Raw genomic sequence first — 16,538 nt, 5'->3', positions numbered from 1 at the left:
GTAGTTTATTTGAATACTTTAATATTTATATTAAAAGGAGATTTGACACAGAAGAGAAACCTGTGGCAACATCCACTAAGAACCTTGGAATCAGGCCGGGCGAGGTGGCCAGCAGGAAGGGGGCATGGCGGCTCACGCCTGTAATCCCACTGAGACAGTCAGGTGGGAGGGGGTTTCTGGAGAAATTCCAAACAGCCTGCCCACTGAGGTGAAGCCTCAGGAAGTTCTGCCCTTTGCGGTGGGAAGGAGCCTGGCCCCTCCTCTTCCTGTGTGGAACCTGGGATTCAAGCTGCGGGTGGGAAGTGCTCTAGGAGGGGACTCTGGCCTTGTGGGAGATCCCTGTTTCCCCCCTTTTTTCCCTTTTCACCCAATAAAACCCTGCTTTCTTCACCCTTTAAACCGTCTGTGAGCCTACATTTTTGTGGCCATGGGACAGACAAGAACCCTGTCTTTAGCTGAACTAAGGAAAAGTCCTGCAACACCAGCACTTTGGGAGGCTGAGGTGAGCAGATCACCTGAGGTCAGGAGTTCCAGACCAGCCTGGCCATCATGGCAAAACCCCGTCTCGACTAAAAAAAATACAAAAATTAGACAGGCATGGTGGTGGGAACCCGTAATCCCAACTACTCAGGAGGCTGAGGCAGAAGAATCGCTTGAACCTGGCAGGCAGAGTTTGCAGTGAGCTGAGATTGTGCCACCGCAGTCCAGCTTAGGTGACAGAGTGAGACTCCATCTCAAAAACAAACAAACAAACAAACAACCACAACCTTGGAATCCATCACCAGTCCCAAGGTTGCATATGTGTTGGATGCGGCCTAAACAGCATTTGGAACTGCTCAGATGAACCCTTGCTTGCTTGGAAAGGGTTGACATTTACATGCCTTTTTCTGTTCTCTTTGACTCATTCTGAAATCTAAAAGAAATCATACAAAGTTGTGCTCTCTCAGTAGTTGGGCAAAGAGATACCAGTAGATACAAAATGATAGATAAAAATGTCAGCCCTATCATTTGAAGATCCTTGGTACTGATGTTGACTTACAACAGCAATCGTGGGCAAATACTTTTTTTATACAGTAGGCAAGAATGTACTGCACACTCCCCTACACACACCCTTTATTGAAGTATAATACACAGAAAGCACACATAAGTGTATAACTCTATGTATTTTCACAATGGAACATACCCACTTAATCAGCAGCACCCAGGTCAAAAAAAGAGCAGTACTGACTCCCGAGAGGTCCCCTTTCACCCCATCTTCCAGTTCTTACCCTTATTTCCAGGGTAACCACTATCCTGATTTTTAACAGCATTGTTTACTTTCCATTAATAAAACTATACAGTATGTACTCTTATATTTATCTTCTTTCACTCAACATTATGTTTATGAGATCCCTCCACATTGTCAAGAGTAACTGGTAAATGATCAAATTTTTAACCACTTAGTGGGATTTTTTTTTTTTTTTGAGACAGTCTTGCTCTGTTGCCCAGGCTGGAGTGCAATGGCCTTATCTCCACTCACTGGAACCTCTGCCTCTGGGGTGCAAGCGATTCTCCTGCCTCAGCCTCTAGAGTAGCTGGTATTACAGGTGCACCTGCCAACACGCTGGGCTAATTTTTAGTATTTTTAGTAGAGACGGGGTTTCACCATGTTGGGCACACTAGTCTTGAACTCCTGGCTTCAGGTGATTCACCGGCCTCGGCCTCCCAAAGTGCTGGGATTATAGGCGTGAGCCACCCCACCTTGCCCACACTTAGTGGGGTTTTTCAAGTTACGAGAAAACAAATCACTTCATTTTTATTGGTTATTGGCACCCACTGGATAACATTCTTCGGTGCCTATATGCACTTTCACATCTGAAAGCTACCATTTTCTTGGTTGCACAAACTCTGTTGTTAGGGAATGCATGGAAGGCACTTGGGTGTTCTCAATGATTATATCTTGGTTAAAGTATACCAGGGATCAGTTGTAACACTCAAACAGGGGGTTCCCAATGCAGAGGCATTCCTCCTGGAGGGGACTTATACCATGTAGTCCTTTATACTCAGGAGTAGGGGAAGGGCCAGTGCTACCCAGTCTTGGTGTCCAGAAGTCTCCAATTTGATGGAACCAATGGCAACCACCTGTTCCATGGTTTGCCCTTTGGAAGCATTTTCACTCATATGATGTCATTCTTTCTTCTCAGTTGCCCCATGAGGAAGCCATCTCAATTGGCAGAGGGAAGGATTGAAACCCCAAGGACCTAAGCAGCTTGTCCAGATTGTGCAACTAATAGCAAGATTAAACTCTATCTACTTTCTCCTTTCGTCTCCCTAGAGAAAGTACCGTTGCATACTCCATACAATAGATGGCTCATAAAACCCAGGAACTCTGAGTAGGAAGTTTGGGTGTTCTATAGAGCAATCATCCAAGAAATAGGGAAGTTTCAAGCCCATGCCCAGGTTAAGCTGGCTGCTGTCATGCTGGAAGGCCTCATGGTTCCTGGAGTCCCACTTCTCACCTTTGCTCTGTCCAGCAGCTCTTAAGAGGGTGAAATCCTCACCACACAGGGCTTGCCACTTTTCCATCTCCGGCATGAATGGAAGCCATTACAGGGACATGCAAAAGTGGACAGAGGAGAGACAGAAGGCATGTGATCTGGCCTTGGAGGTGAGAAATTGAACAGGGCAGCAACAGGACTATTTTTTTGTGTCGACTGGGAGCCAGACAATTCCCAGAGCACACAACAGTTGGTAGGTATTCTCTTGTCCCTATCTGGGATATTGGGGATGAGTATGGTGTCGGCTACACAGTCCCTAAGGCCTGATGATTTCCTTCCTCCCTCCCTCCTTCCCTCCCTCTTTCCTTTCCTTTCCTTCCTTTCTTCCTTCCTTCTTTCTTCCTTTCTTCCTTTCTCCCTACCTCCTTCCCTCCTTCCCTCCCTTCCTACCTCCCTCCCTCCCTCCTTGCCTTCCTTCCTTCCCTTCCTTCCTTCTTTCTTTCTTCCTTTCTTCCTTTCTCCCTCCCTCCTTCCCTCCCTTCCTCCCTCCCTCCCTCCTTGCCTTCCTTCCTTCCCTCCTTCCCTCCCTTCCGACCTCCCTCCCTCCCTCCTTGCCTTCCTTCCTTCCTTCTTTCTTTCTTCCTTTCTTTTCTCCCTCCCTCCTTCCCTCCCTTCCTACCTCCCTTCCTCCGTCCTTGCCTGCCTTCCTTCTTTCCTCCCTCCCTCCCTTCTTTCCTCCCTCCCTCCCTCCCTCCCTCCCTCCCTCCCTCCCTCCCTCCCTCCCTTCCTTCCTTCCTTCCTTCCTTCCTTCCTTCCTTCCTTCCTTCCTTCCTTCCTTCCTTCCTTCCTTCCTTCCTTCCTTCCTTCCTTCCTTTGCTTCAGAGTCTCGCTCTGTTGCCCAGGCTGGAGTGCAGTGGTGCAATGTCAGCTCACTGCAACCTCCATCTCTTGGGCCCAAACAATTCTTGTGCCTCCACCTTCCAAGTAGCTGGGATTTACAGGTGCCCGCCACCATGCCTGGCTAATTTTTGTATTTTTAGTAGAGACGGGGTTTCACCATGTTGGCCAGGCTGGTCTCGAACTCCTGACCTCAGGTGACCTGCCCACCTGGGCCTCCCAAATTGCTGGGATTACAGGAGTGAGTCACTGTGGCCGGCCAGGCCTGATGATTTTCATTGCAATAATTCTACAATCATTTCTTCTGGACTTTAATTCAAAGTTGGTCTCTTTTGCCCAGACTGCTGTCACAGCTTTCTCCTGGGCTCTCTGCTTCCTGGTTCCTTCCTCCGACTCATCTGGCCCTTGTTGCCCCGGTGAAAGTGAGACCTTCCTGATCTCCTCTGCGATTCTCTGCGGTCCATCCTTGTAGACCCCATCTTCAGTCTGGCATGCAGTGACCTCCACAGCCAAGCCCTGATCATCTCTGTAACATTCTCACTTGCTGAAACCCTTTTTCTCATGCCCTGTGTTCCGGTCGTGTTCAACTATATTCCATTTCCCCAAGTGCTTGCAATTTCACGCCTCTCCACTCTGTCGAAGTGTGTAAGTTCTGCCTGTGACTCTGTTACCTGCTTCTTTACTCAATAATGATTGGAGTCTCACTCTGTTGCCCAGGCTGGAATGCAGTGGTGTGATGTGATCTTGGATCACTGCAACCTCCAACTCCTGGGTTCAAGTGATTCTCCTGCCTCAGCCCCCCTGGTAGCTGGGATTATAGGTGTGTGCCACCATGCCTGGCTAATTTTTTTTTTTTTTTTGAGACAGAGTCTCACTCTGTCACCCAGGCTGGAGTGCAGTGGCACGATCTCTGCTCACTGCAAGCTCCGCCTCCTGAGTTCATGCCATTCTCCTGCCTCAGCCTCCCAAGTAGCTGGGACTACAGGCACCCGCCACCACGCCCGGCTAAGTTTTTATATTTTTAGTAGAGACGGGATTTTACCATGTTACTCAGGCTGGTCTCGAACTCCTGACCTCAAATGGTCTGCCCACCTTGGCCTCCCCAAGTGTTGGGATTATAGGTGTGAGCCACTGCACCTGTCCGGATTCCTCTTTCAAGGTTCAGCTCAGGTGCCATTCTTCCAGGAGACATTTCCCAATTTCCCATTGGGGTTGGCCCCCTCTCCCCTGTTCTGCAGTCCCGGTGCTTCCTTTGATCCAGTTCTCACCGTACCACGGAAGTTTACCCATTGGATAGTTTCTCCCTCTAGATTATATGATTCTTAAGTTTTGGGCTTCTAGCAGGGTTATGAGACCTAGTTCAGTGACTATTTCTTGACCTAAACAGTTCAAAGATTCATTAAGCCAGTTTGAGGCAGAGGGGTTGAGAGGGGCCTTGTGAGCAAAGAACAGAACTCAGGCCAGCAGAACAACTGTGCCCAGAGACTGTTCTGGGCAGAGTCTATGAGTCTTTTTGCTACGGTCCTGAGAATCCTGGAGGCCTCACGACACCTGGCAGCAAAGATCGTCATTTGGGGGCATGTGTGAGCCCTGCATGCTATTAGGGGATTTTTTTTTCTAGTTCTGGGGTTAATGGATCCATTTCCTGTAAATGGAGCCGGGTGTCCAATACACATCAGGGAGAGAAAGAGCCCAGGGGGAGAGAGGGGAAGGATATGTGGTTTGAGTTGGTTAAACAGCCGACAGCTGCACGGACTTAATTGGGTTTTATTCTATTTGATCTTGGATAAAGAGGATTTTTGAGAGTCCATTTTCTCCTTCTTAAGTGTTCTTGCTAAAAAAAATTTAAAAATAAGATAAAAATCCTGGGGTTGGCTGGGTTTCCAGATCCTTGCTAGCCCTGCTGGCTGCACAGGGGGGCAGTAGCACACCACCGTCCTGCTTCGGATCACCCGCGGGAGCTGGTAGATAAATCCGGAGCCTTCGCCGGGAATTTTAACTCTCGTTAGCTATTTTCCATTTCATAGCTATCGGTGAGAAACATCACTTAAGACAAAGTTGGAAATAAATTAAGCAGAGAACCACATTAAGAGGTTTATATTTGCTTTCTCGCCATCATCCGTGAATTTTCATCCTTTGAATATTTCCAGACTGGATCACAGACCCCCAGTTTGCATCTGATGGTGCCGTACGGTGGTTCCCTACAACGTGAAGGTGTTCCCAGGGATTCCAGGTCAAGATGGGAAATCTCTGCGTGCCAGCTCATGGTTGGTGAATGCCTAGGCTGTTCCAGGCACTGTTCCACGGGTGGTCATATGAGCGACTCAGTTTTAACACTCTACAAGTTTCACACATTATCCTTAGATACCAGAAGAAGGGTAAGGCTCACACGGATCAAGCGAACTGCCCAAGGTCACACAGCTCAAGGGCATAAAGGAGCTTTCTTGTCTCTTCTGGAGAGGCAGAAAGGGTGCTGATTGTCTAGTTCACTAATGTATTCTTTTTGGTCTTTTTTTGAGATGGAGTCTCGCTCTGCTGCCCAGGCTGGAGTGCAATGCAGTGATCTTGGCTCACTGCAACCCCCGCCTCCCAAACAGCTGGGATTACAGGTGCCCACCACCACACCTGGCTAATTTTTGTATTTTTGATAGAGATGGGATTTCGCCATGCTGGCCAGGCTGGTCCCAAACTCCTGACCTCAAGTGATCTGCCTGCCTCGGCCTCCCAAAGTGCTGGGATTACAGGCGTGAGCCACCGTGCCCGGCCACTAATGTATTCTTAACACCCAGGGCAGTGCTACCTGTTTGACACCTAACACATATGTGTGGAGTAAGTAGATGGCTGAAGAACGTGTTGACTCCCAGCATGGCTTTCTTTGCATTGTACTGTGCTTTAAGGAGGCTTTAAGGAGGCGGCTGGCAATCCTTCCAACATTCCAGTGGATACTCTTTTGCTATAACAGCTCTTGGATCCCAGGAGAAAACTCCTCCCTCTCAGGATCCTGATCCTGCACATCCACACTCCAGAATCAGAAGGCCGGGGAGAGCGATCAGCACGTCTTAAAGTGTGATTCCTTGTTGAACGAATTCACCCTGAGGCAAAAGAAAGAAATCCCAGCAGGGTACACGGAGAATGTCAGATTTCATCCTAAGTCAATGATGTGGAACTGGGAGGTAAGGAGCTGTTGGTTGTGCTTTGGTTCTAGTCATTCCAAACCAAGGAAATATTCAGGCATGGGCAAAAAGAGGATGTAACCCAAGGGGAGACTCCTGTGTGAGGCAGAGACTCAGATATGGGAGAGAGGATCACTGAGGGGCAAATGGCCTACTTGGGAATAGGACCTTCCAATGGCCACCAGTTTATCCATGTGGTTCCCACCAGTTTATCCATGTGGTTCCCACCAGTTTATTCATATGTTTCCCACCAGTTTATCCATGTGGTTCCCACCAGTTTATCCATGTGGTTCCCACCAATTTATTCATATATTTCCCACCAGTTTATCCATGTGGTTCCCACCAGTTTATCCATGTGTTTCCCACCAGTTTATCCAGGTGGTTCCCACCAGTTTATCCATGTGGTCCCCACCAGTTTATTCATATGGTCCCCACCAGTTTATCCATGTGGTCCCCACCAGTTTATCCATGTGGTTCCCACCAGTTTATTCATATGTTTCCCACCAGTTTATCCATGTGGTTCCCACCAGTTTATCCATGTGGTTCCCACCAGTTTATCCATGTGGTTCCCACTAGTTTATCCATGTGGTTCCCACCAGTTTATTCATGTGTTTCCCACCAGTTTATCCAGGTGGTTCCCACCAGTTTATCCATGTGGTTCCCACCAGTTTATTCATATGGTCCCCACCAGTTTATCCAGGTGGTCCCCACCAGTTTATCCATGTGGTTCCCACCAGTTTATCCATATGGTTCCCACCAGTTTATCCAGGTGGTTCCCACCAGTTTATCCAGGTGGTTCCCACCAGTTTATACATATGGTTCCCACCAGTTTATCCATATTGTTCCATCTTGCCTGTCTCTCTGCTCTGCACTGGGATAAGAAACCTCGATGAAGGAAAATAGGGCATGGGGTTGTTGAGTGGTCTAGAGAGTGACAAGGATCTGAAGAGCTGGGAGGCTTGCTGGGTTTCACGCTGGAGTGCAAGAGGAGCTCTGAGCATCCAGAAGGGTCTGAGGACAGCTTAGAATAGGAGGAATGTGCACCGAAACCAGGAACTAAAAGACTTCTGTGGACCAGAAAAGGTTGTAAATTCCACATGGTTGTTGTTCCCACCTCCTGAGAGCCGCCCTGTGGAAAAAGGCACTGTAACAGAACACGGGTCAGTGTGCTTGTCTTGAGGGAGCTGGGCAAACTGTGTCCCCCTCCATAAACAGACCTGGGAAGGATGGAGCCCCATGGAGGAGACAGTGATGGAAGAAGATAGGTGGCTAGAACCAGAATCAAGAAGAAAGGGGCCATGTGCGGTGGCTCACACCTGTAATCCCAGCACTTCGGGAGGCTAAGGCAGGTGGATTACCAAGTCAGGAGATTGAGACCACCCTGGCCAACACGGTGAAACCCTGTCTCTACTAAAAATACAAACATTTGCTGGGCCTGGTGGTGCATGCTTGTAATCCCAGCTACTTGGGAGGCTGAGGCAGGAAAATCACTTGAACCCAGGAGGCAGAGGTTGCAGTGAGCTGAGACAGCATGACTGCACTCCAGCCTGGCGACAGAGAAAGACTCCATCAAAAAAACAAAAAGAAAGAGAGAGAGAGAGAGAGAGAGAAAGAAAGAAAGAGAAAGAAAGAAAAGAAAGAAAGAAAGAAGGAAAGAAAAAGAAAGAAAGAAAGAAAGAAAGAAAGAAAGAAAGAAAGAAAGAAAGAAAGAAAGAAAGAAAGAAAGAAAAAGGGAATGAATTCTTGGTCCCTTCAGCAGGAAGAGAGAGGGCTCATTTTCAGCCTAAGATGGAGAATGGGCTGTATAGAATTCCTAGACTCCTCTATGGGGGTGTGTGGTGAGTCCGGTCCTAATTTGGGCTCAGAGATGTCTGAGTATTTGTCATCATCAGTCATTAGACAAGGTTGGAGGTTTATAAAGCAACAGGTTTCTGGTCTCCTTGGTGGGTAGAGCCAGGCTGGTTTCTTTGTTTGCAACAAGAAAGCACTCATTGAATTTTCTTCAAAGTAGATCCATGGAGGAGATACTGTTAAGACTTATGAGAGCCAGCCCTGCTCCCAGAACAGAGTGGGAGGTGTCTACAACTTCCATCTTTCTGATCCTTTTTGTTGTTGCAAATTATGTCAACTCAAGTTCCCCAAGACTTTTGTTGCACATGATGTTTGGTCTGCTAGGGTTCTGTTTCTGCTTCATCTCATCATTTTGCATTTCCTCCAAGCACTTATTGGTTTAGGCTCTCCATGTTCCCAAGGGTGAGCATCTTACTTCCTCATCTCCTTTTTCTCTGTTAGGCCCTGTTGCAGGATATTTGAATTGGTGACCCTTGGTGGACTGCCACTTCTGATCTTATCAGCCATAGGGAAAGGATGGGGGGCTATTTCATGCTTCTGCCTCCGTTTGAACATCAGGCCCTTCTCTCTGTTGCTACAGGGTGTATTGACTCGTAATTCTTGCCCCACACACTTGTGCTGCACGCAATTTCTGCTCTTCGTGTACAGCATGGAGGCCCAGGCCTTCTGCAGAAGACAATGAAAAACATCTCCTGGCCAGGCTTAGAATATACTTCTGAAATGACCACGGGTAATTTGGCATTTATGAATCTTGAACGTGACACTGTTGTAAAGATCTTATCTGGAAATACCATACAAAGAGTAAAGGCAAGGTTCAGGCTTCCACCCAGTTTTCATCTGGACCAGAAAGTTTACAATTAGTTACCAGATGCCAAGCAGAACTTTGCCAGAAATAGGCAATTGTTTGTTAAAGACTGTCAATGATACTCATCTTACCTAAGGCATCTCCACACACATGGCTGCCCAGTCTGCAAACCTTAGACTCAACCTCCGCTTATCCCATTCCCTCACTCCCCATAGCCACCCTGGTGATTCCAGATTTTGATAATTCCACTGCAATGGTTAATTTTATGCACCAACTTGACTGGGTCATGGAGTTCCCAGGTATTTCCTCAAACATTATTCTGGGTGTGTCTGTGAGAGTATTTCTGGATGAGATTAACCTTTGAATTGGGTAATCGTCATTCAATCAGTTGAAGGTCTGAATAAGACGAAAAGGCTGACCCTCCCCTGAATAAGAGGAAACTCCTTCTGCCTGACTGCTTGAGTTGGGACATCAGTCTTTTCTTGCCTCTTAAATGGAAACCTCAGTTCTTCTGGGGTCTTGAGCTTGCCAGGTTTTGACCCGGCTCGTACACCATCAGATCTCTTTCTTCTCCAGGTTGCTGACTGTAGATCTTGGTACTTCTCAGTCTCTGTAATCAAGTGAGTTGATTCCTTACTGTAAATCTCTTTATATCTATAGCTATTTATCCATACCTATCTCCTTTGGGTTCTGTTTCTATAGAGAACTTTGACCAATACATCTGGTTTTGAAATGCTTCTTGAATCTATGCTTTCTTTCCCATCCCCAGAGCCACAACCACGGTCCTCATTTTAGCCAAGTTGCCTTGACTAAAATAGGGGTGAAGAACTTGACTCTCCATTTGCTGTTCTCCTTACCACCCCATGCTCTCTGAAGCGGCTGAAGGGACTTTCTTCTCCTGGAACATGGGTTGAACCTACTGGCCTTGTAGGCCAAGACCAACTCTGTAGCACGGTATTCGAGCCCAGCAGGAATTGGTCCCTGATGGCCTCTGCAGCACGTCTTCTGCTGTGCATATTCTTTGTTGGGGAGATAAATATTTTTTTGCTAAACATGCCATGCTCTTATCTTTGGCATATATTATTTCTTCTTCCTGGAAGGCCCTCCTGTGTCCACAGCACGCTGCACCCAACAAACTCTCTCCCATCGTTCAAAATGAGCTCAAATCTAACCTTGTTTGTGAAACCCATCCTGACTGCAGGGGGAGCTCATCAGCCCCGCCCTCTGTCTCCTATGCCACTTACCCCATTGTATTGTCATCATTGTGATTTTTTTTCTTTCATCCTTCCCCTTCTACTGCAAGTTCCAGGAAGGCCAGAGCTCTGCTTCCCCAGTGCCTAGACGAGTTCCTCACCCTTAGTCAGCGCACACTTCAATGTATGGAATGAATGAACAATGAGTATACTGTGTTTGCTTGAGTATAACTAGGTTTTCAAAATATTGGTCAGTGAGACAAGCACAGATCCCTTAATCCTAAAGGTTTATCCAGATTATTTGACCTAATTCTTTCATACCGCATCATCAGATAACTCTGGGTGAGCAGACCCTTGTAAAGTCAGCAAATACAGTGCTGAATTTCACCTGCACCAGAGTGTGGAGAGCTTGGAGTCCTTTAATGAATGTACATAGAAAGAGATGTCAGAAGATTAGCATTTCTTGTAATGAGAAGGAGAGACACATTCATCAAAATTGCTCAAGTGCTATCGGTAGAATGTCTCCAAGCAAAGACCTTCAGTCAATGGCAGTGAGAGATGGCAGATTTTACAGGTTGGTCATGGAGAGGCTTGTTAATTTCACAGTTTATAAAAGATTAATGGTAAAGGAAATAAGATACAGCTACAGCTATCTAATTGCAGAGCACGTTTTGTCTAAAATATAACCCAGAAAAAAAATAGAAAGGGGAACGTAACATTTTCTTTGGAAATAGGACTTGACCTCTATATTTTATTTCAGAAGTGATGGCAGCTCCCTACCAAGGGGACTTTCACCCTAAGTCTGGAATGTGGATAGCAAACCAACAATGTCCCATTTTACTGGGAACCTAGGGAAATCCTGCCTTTGAGATCTCTCTGAATCAGGAAGATAAAAATTGATTCCAATTCCCTGAAATCCAAGGGATGCACTGGGCCACCCTGACGTGTTGTTTTTGGTTTTGAGACCTGTGTCTCCAAGGTGAATACCAACTCCTTTATTTTGCCATTAGGATGTATTGATGACTCTCTGAATGAGGCAGAGAATTCCAACCCCGACCTTGTGTTACAGGGGCTGAATTGTATCTCCTTCCCCCCAAAATGGACATATTGGAGTACTAACCCTCAGTGCTACAGAATGTGACCTGATTTGGAGACAGGGTCTTTATAGAGGTAATTGGGTTAAAATGAGGGCATTAGGGTGGTTGCAATCCATTATGACTGGTGTGCTTATAAAAAAGCAAAGAAATGTGGACACAGAGACTGATACAGATGCAGGGGGAACACCGGATGAACATGAGGGAGATCAGGGTCCTGCATCTACCAGCCAACGAATGCCAGATCACCAGCAAACCCCCAGGAGCTAGAAGAAGGGCATGGAACATACTCACTTTCACCACCCTCAGAAAAGACCGACCCTGCTCCTAATGCATTTATGAGACGATAAATTTCTGTTGCTTAAGCCACTCTGTCTCTGGTCTTTCGTTGTGACAGTCCTGGCAGATTAATACATCTCATGTTCTGTTTCTTAATTTAGGCTTTCTGGCTAGGATTTTGTGGCCTAGAAACAAAAGCAGAATGATTCCATCTCTGGTAATTTTTTTCTGCATGTAAATGATAAAAGCCAAAGACATAGCTCCTGGTCCTCTTTTTCCACATTGAGGGATCCAAAAGACGTGAGTTTAAATCCCGTGGTTCCCATCAACAATATTAACTTCAGCAAACCACTTGGTCTCCTAGCCTCAGTTTCCCCATCTATAACACTGGGGTATAAAAGCATCCTTATGAGAAACTGGGAAGATGGAATGGAGGACTGTGGGAACTGCACGGTTTAGGACTTGGCTTTTTTCTGTCCATTTTAAAACAAACTGCAATTTGCTTCTCCAATTTTGGAGTGAACACTTTATACTTCTCTTGCCTTCCTTTGCACCTACCCTTTTTCAAGGGTGGAGTGTTGGTACACCTTTGTATTAGTCTGTCCTCAAGCTTCTGATAAAGACATACCAGAGACTGCGTAATTTATAAATTAAAAAGAGATTTAATGGACTCACAATTTCACGTGGCTGGGAAGACCTCACAATCATGGGGGAAGGTGAGGGAAGAACCAAGGCACGTCTTACATGGCTGCAGGCAAAGAAAGAATGAGAGCCAAGTGAAAGGGGTTTTCTCTTACAAAACCATCAGATCTCATGAGACTTATTCACTACCATGAGAACAGTATAAGGGAAACCACCCCCATATCTCCCACCAGGTCCCTCCCACAACAAATGGGAATTATGGGAGCCACAACCCAAGATGAGATTTGGGTGGGGACACAGCCAAACCAGATCAACCTTATTGGTGAAAGCTGATTATTTTTTGGGTCTATGTCTTATGAAAAGAAGGAATGTATGGCAGAGATTGCCTAGCTGTTCATTAAACATGTTTCATCTTCTTCCTAGACACACAACTTGAGCCTGCTTCCCAGCCTTTCTTGGAGTTAACTGTGGCCAAGTTACTGAATTCAGCTGATGGCAAATGGGCAGAAGTACCAGGAACCACTTCCATTTCTGTCCCACAGAATCTTCGCATGTGGAATCCTGCCTGCCTTTTCCTTCTTAATGCTGATAAACATCTTGACGACAGCAGAACCCGAACATGGGAGATATTTGGGTTTCTGAACTGCTATGGGGAAGCCAAGCTTGGTGCCTACAATTTGAGAAAGACAGTTATTGTATTAAGCTACTAAGATTAGAAAAGTTTGCATGAGCAAGCATTACCCCAACGCATCCAATATGATTTTGGCTCAGAAGTGGGAAAGATTTTCAATCCTTCTTTTGCCAACTTGTGCCTCATCGGTAAGAGAGGCTGCAGCTCACTGTGGTTTCATGCATCTGTGCTTTGGATTGGGACCTGAGGTTGCCTCTTAAGGAGAGCTAAGTATTTGAGCTGGTGGTCTGTGTGCTGCTGGGGCTTGCGTTGATAGAGAGGGCTGCCATCTTTGGTGTCAGCTAAATGAATGGACCCAGTGCTCCAATGCAGTGGACCTCACACACTTGTGGGGAGTGTATCACACACGTCTAGGGCCCCACTCACATTCCCTTATCCTCCCGTTCAGTTTTAGCTACAGCTGCAGTGGAAAGTTTCTGAGTTGGCTTCTATCTACCTTGGTCTGACAACAACTTACCTTAAGCACCCACAGTGATGTGGGTGCTTTGTATTTCTCTTACACTCCTGATGTTGGTAGGAACTCACTCATCAAGCAAGTGTGACCAGCCTGGAGGTAGGAATCCACTCAACCAGCAGATTTGGAAGCCGATGGTTGTAACTTACAGGCTGATCTTAGGTAGACTATTCCAAGAGCCCCAGACACTCACAGCAGTGAACTCAATTATGCATCCAATGTGGGTTTCTTCCCCTTCCCTCACTCCCTCTGGCTGCCCACTGCTGATCCCTGAGATTTTATTGCAAATAAGCTACCCAGACCTCAGGTTCTTCTTTAGGGACATACAAGTCAATACAGGCAGTGATAGGATGCCCCTACTGTAGACTCATATCCAAGCCATGTCTCAATTTCAACTTTGTCTTGTACTTTGGCAATTATTGGGCACTTTAATAAAGTGGATTGTTTGCTCCCATTTGCAATTCCTTGTATCTCTTCCCTGGTGGTTAGACTTTGGTGGAGATAAGGGATGAGTCTGCACTCTTCATAATCTGTAAGAGATACCAGGCATGGGAAAGCTCAGTGACCAATACCAGACAGATAATATCCCCTAAAGAATTCTTACTTTTTAACTTTTATTTTAAGTTCAGTAGTACATGTTGGTTTTCTAGGTATATAGGGGTTTGTTATGTAGGTAAACTTGTGTCACGGGGGTTTGTTGTACAGATTATTTAATCACTTAGGTATTAGTCTAGTACCTATGAGTTATTTTTCCTGATCCTTTCCCTCACCTCACCCTCCACCCTTTGAAAGGCCCCAGTGTGTGTTGTTCCCCTCTATGTGTCCATGTGTTCTCACCATTTAGGTCCCACTTATAATTGAGAACATGTGGTATTTGGTTTTCTGTTCTTGGGTTAGTTTGCTAAGGATAATGACCTCTAGTTCTATCCATGTACCTGCAAAGGACATGATCTTGTTCTTTTTTATGGCTGCATAGTATTCCATGGTGTATATATATCACATTCTCCTTATGTAGTCTGTCATTGATGGGCAATTAGGTTGATTCTATATCTTTGCTATTGTGAATAATGCTGCAATGATCATATGCATGCATGTGTCTTTATAATAGAATGATTATAAAGAATTCTAACTCAATGATACTTACTTCAGTTAGAAGATTTATGTTATACATTATTCATTGACCCAAAGGTGTATTCAATTGCATTAAAACACCACATTGGACATGCAATTCCATGTTTTGACATGCTAATATACAAAAAATAATTGCATTTTACGTTAGGGCTATGGAAGACAGAGTTGTGGTGTCATACTTTGCAAGAAAGGTGCTTTAGGATCCATATGGTGAATGTGAGAGCTTGTTCCTTCATTTAAAAAAAATCCTCTTTTGTAATTAATTGGAGCAAGAGATGAACTTTTACACCATTATTGTCTATCATGTGCCTTTTGCCAATTAGCATGGTTGCACTTCACGGCTTAATTTAGTACCAGTTGTGAAACTTGAAGAAATATTGGAACATCTTTGAATATTAATGCAATTTTGTTTCCCTGGGGGCATTAAGCCTTCCGACATAGTGGACTCTATTTTGTAGAGGATGTTTCAACTCAAATAAAAGCTTAGCTCACATATATAATCTTCCCTTTTTGTGCTGAAAAGGAATCTCCATTGTATTAACCCCCTTCTGGTCAAGGAGAAGAAAGATACAAAACAATCTTTAAGACAGTGGTGCCCAACCTTTTGGGCACCAGGAACAAGTTTCATGGAAGACAACTTTTTCCATGGACCAGGAGAGGGTGGAGGGGGAGGGGATGGTTTGGGGATGAGTCAAGCTTGTTACATTTATTGTGCACTTTATTTCAATTATTATTACATTGTACTATATAATGAAATAATTTTACAACTCACCATCATGTAAACTCAGTGGGAGCCCTGAGCTTGTTTTCCTGCAACTAGATGGTCCCATCTAGGGGTGATGGGAGACAGTGACAGATTCTCATAAGAAGCGTGCAACCTAGATCCCTCACATGCACAATTCACTACAGGTTTGCACTCTTATGAGAATCTAATCATGCAGCTGATCTGATAGGAAGCAGAGCTCAGGTGGTAATGTGAACGATAGGGAGCAGCTGTAAATACAGATAAAGCTTTGCTCACTTGCCCACTGCTCACCTCCTGTTGTTTAACCTGGTTCCTAACAGACCATGAACCAGTACCAGTCTATGGCTCAGGGGTTGGGAACTCCTGCTTTCAGAGATAACATTTCCAGACCAAAACAACCTTCCTTTGCTTCTTTCCCAGATCACACTTCCTGATACTTCATCTAAGGTAAAATCATTCATTTTAGAAATTCATCAGAGCAGAAAGGACTTTTTGAGATTTAGCCCTTAGTGCAGTGTACATGGCAAGTGTTCAATGAACCTCCCTCTGGGTCTTGGGAGAGCTGCACCCCACAGTCATCAGGCCTGACACCATCATGTGACTCCCTGAGAGATGCCAATGCTTCTGTGACCTGAAAGCTTGCTCAGAGCTGAGTGATGAGATTTCCCCACATCGCTGCATCCTGGGGAACCTCTCAGCATCTTCTGATGCTCTTCTGTGGTTAGAGTCTAGAGCAGCCATGTCCAATCATTGGAAGGCAAAAACTTTTTTGCGTATGTGTGGTGGCAGATATCATGAAAATTATGCACAGACCTGTTTTTTTTAGTGTTAGTGTATTTTATATGTGGCCAAGACAGTTCTTCCAATGTGCACAGGGAAGCCAAAGGTTGGACACCCCTGGCTAGAAGCTGCTTGTGTGCTTGGGAAAAAGCTAAAAATTTCCAAGGAAACCTGATAGTTCATGGACACATGGTTTGTTCAGCAGAAAAATACCATCCTCTATAAGACGTTTCTTGCTCAGACATTTCTCAGAGCAAGAGATGCCAAGATCCTTCCACGGGGTCAAAGGGAACCTGACTTTCCCTGATCAGCACACTGTTTCTTGC

The sequence above is a fragment of the Macaca nemestrina genome, chromosome 4, assembly GCF_043159975.1.
Source record: "Macaca nemestrina isolate mMacNem1 chromosome 4, mMacNem.hap1, whole genome shotgun sequence".
NCBI lineage: Eukaryota > Metazoa > Chordata > Mammalia > Primates > Cercopithecidae > Macaca > Macaca nemestrina.
This window is presented reverse-complemented; position numbering follows the sequence as displayed.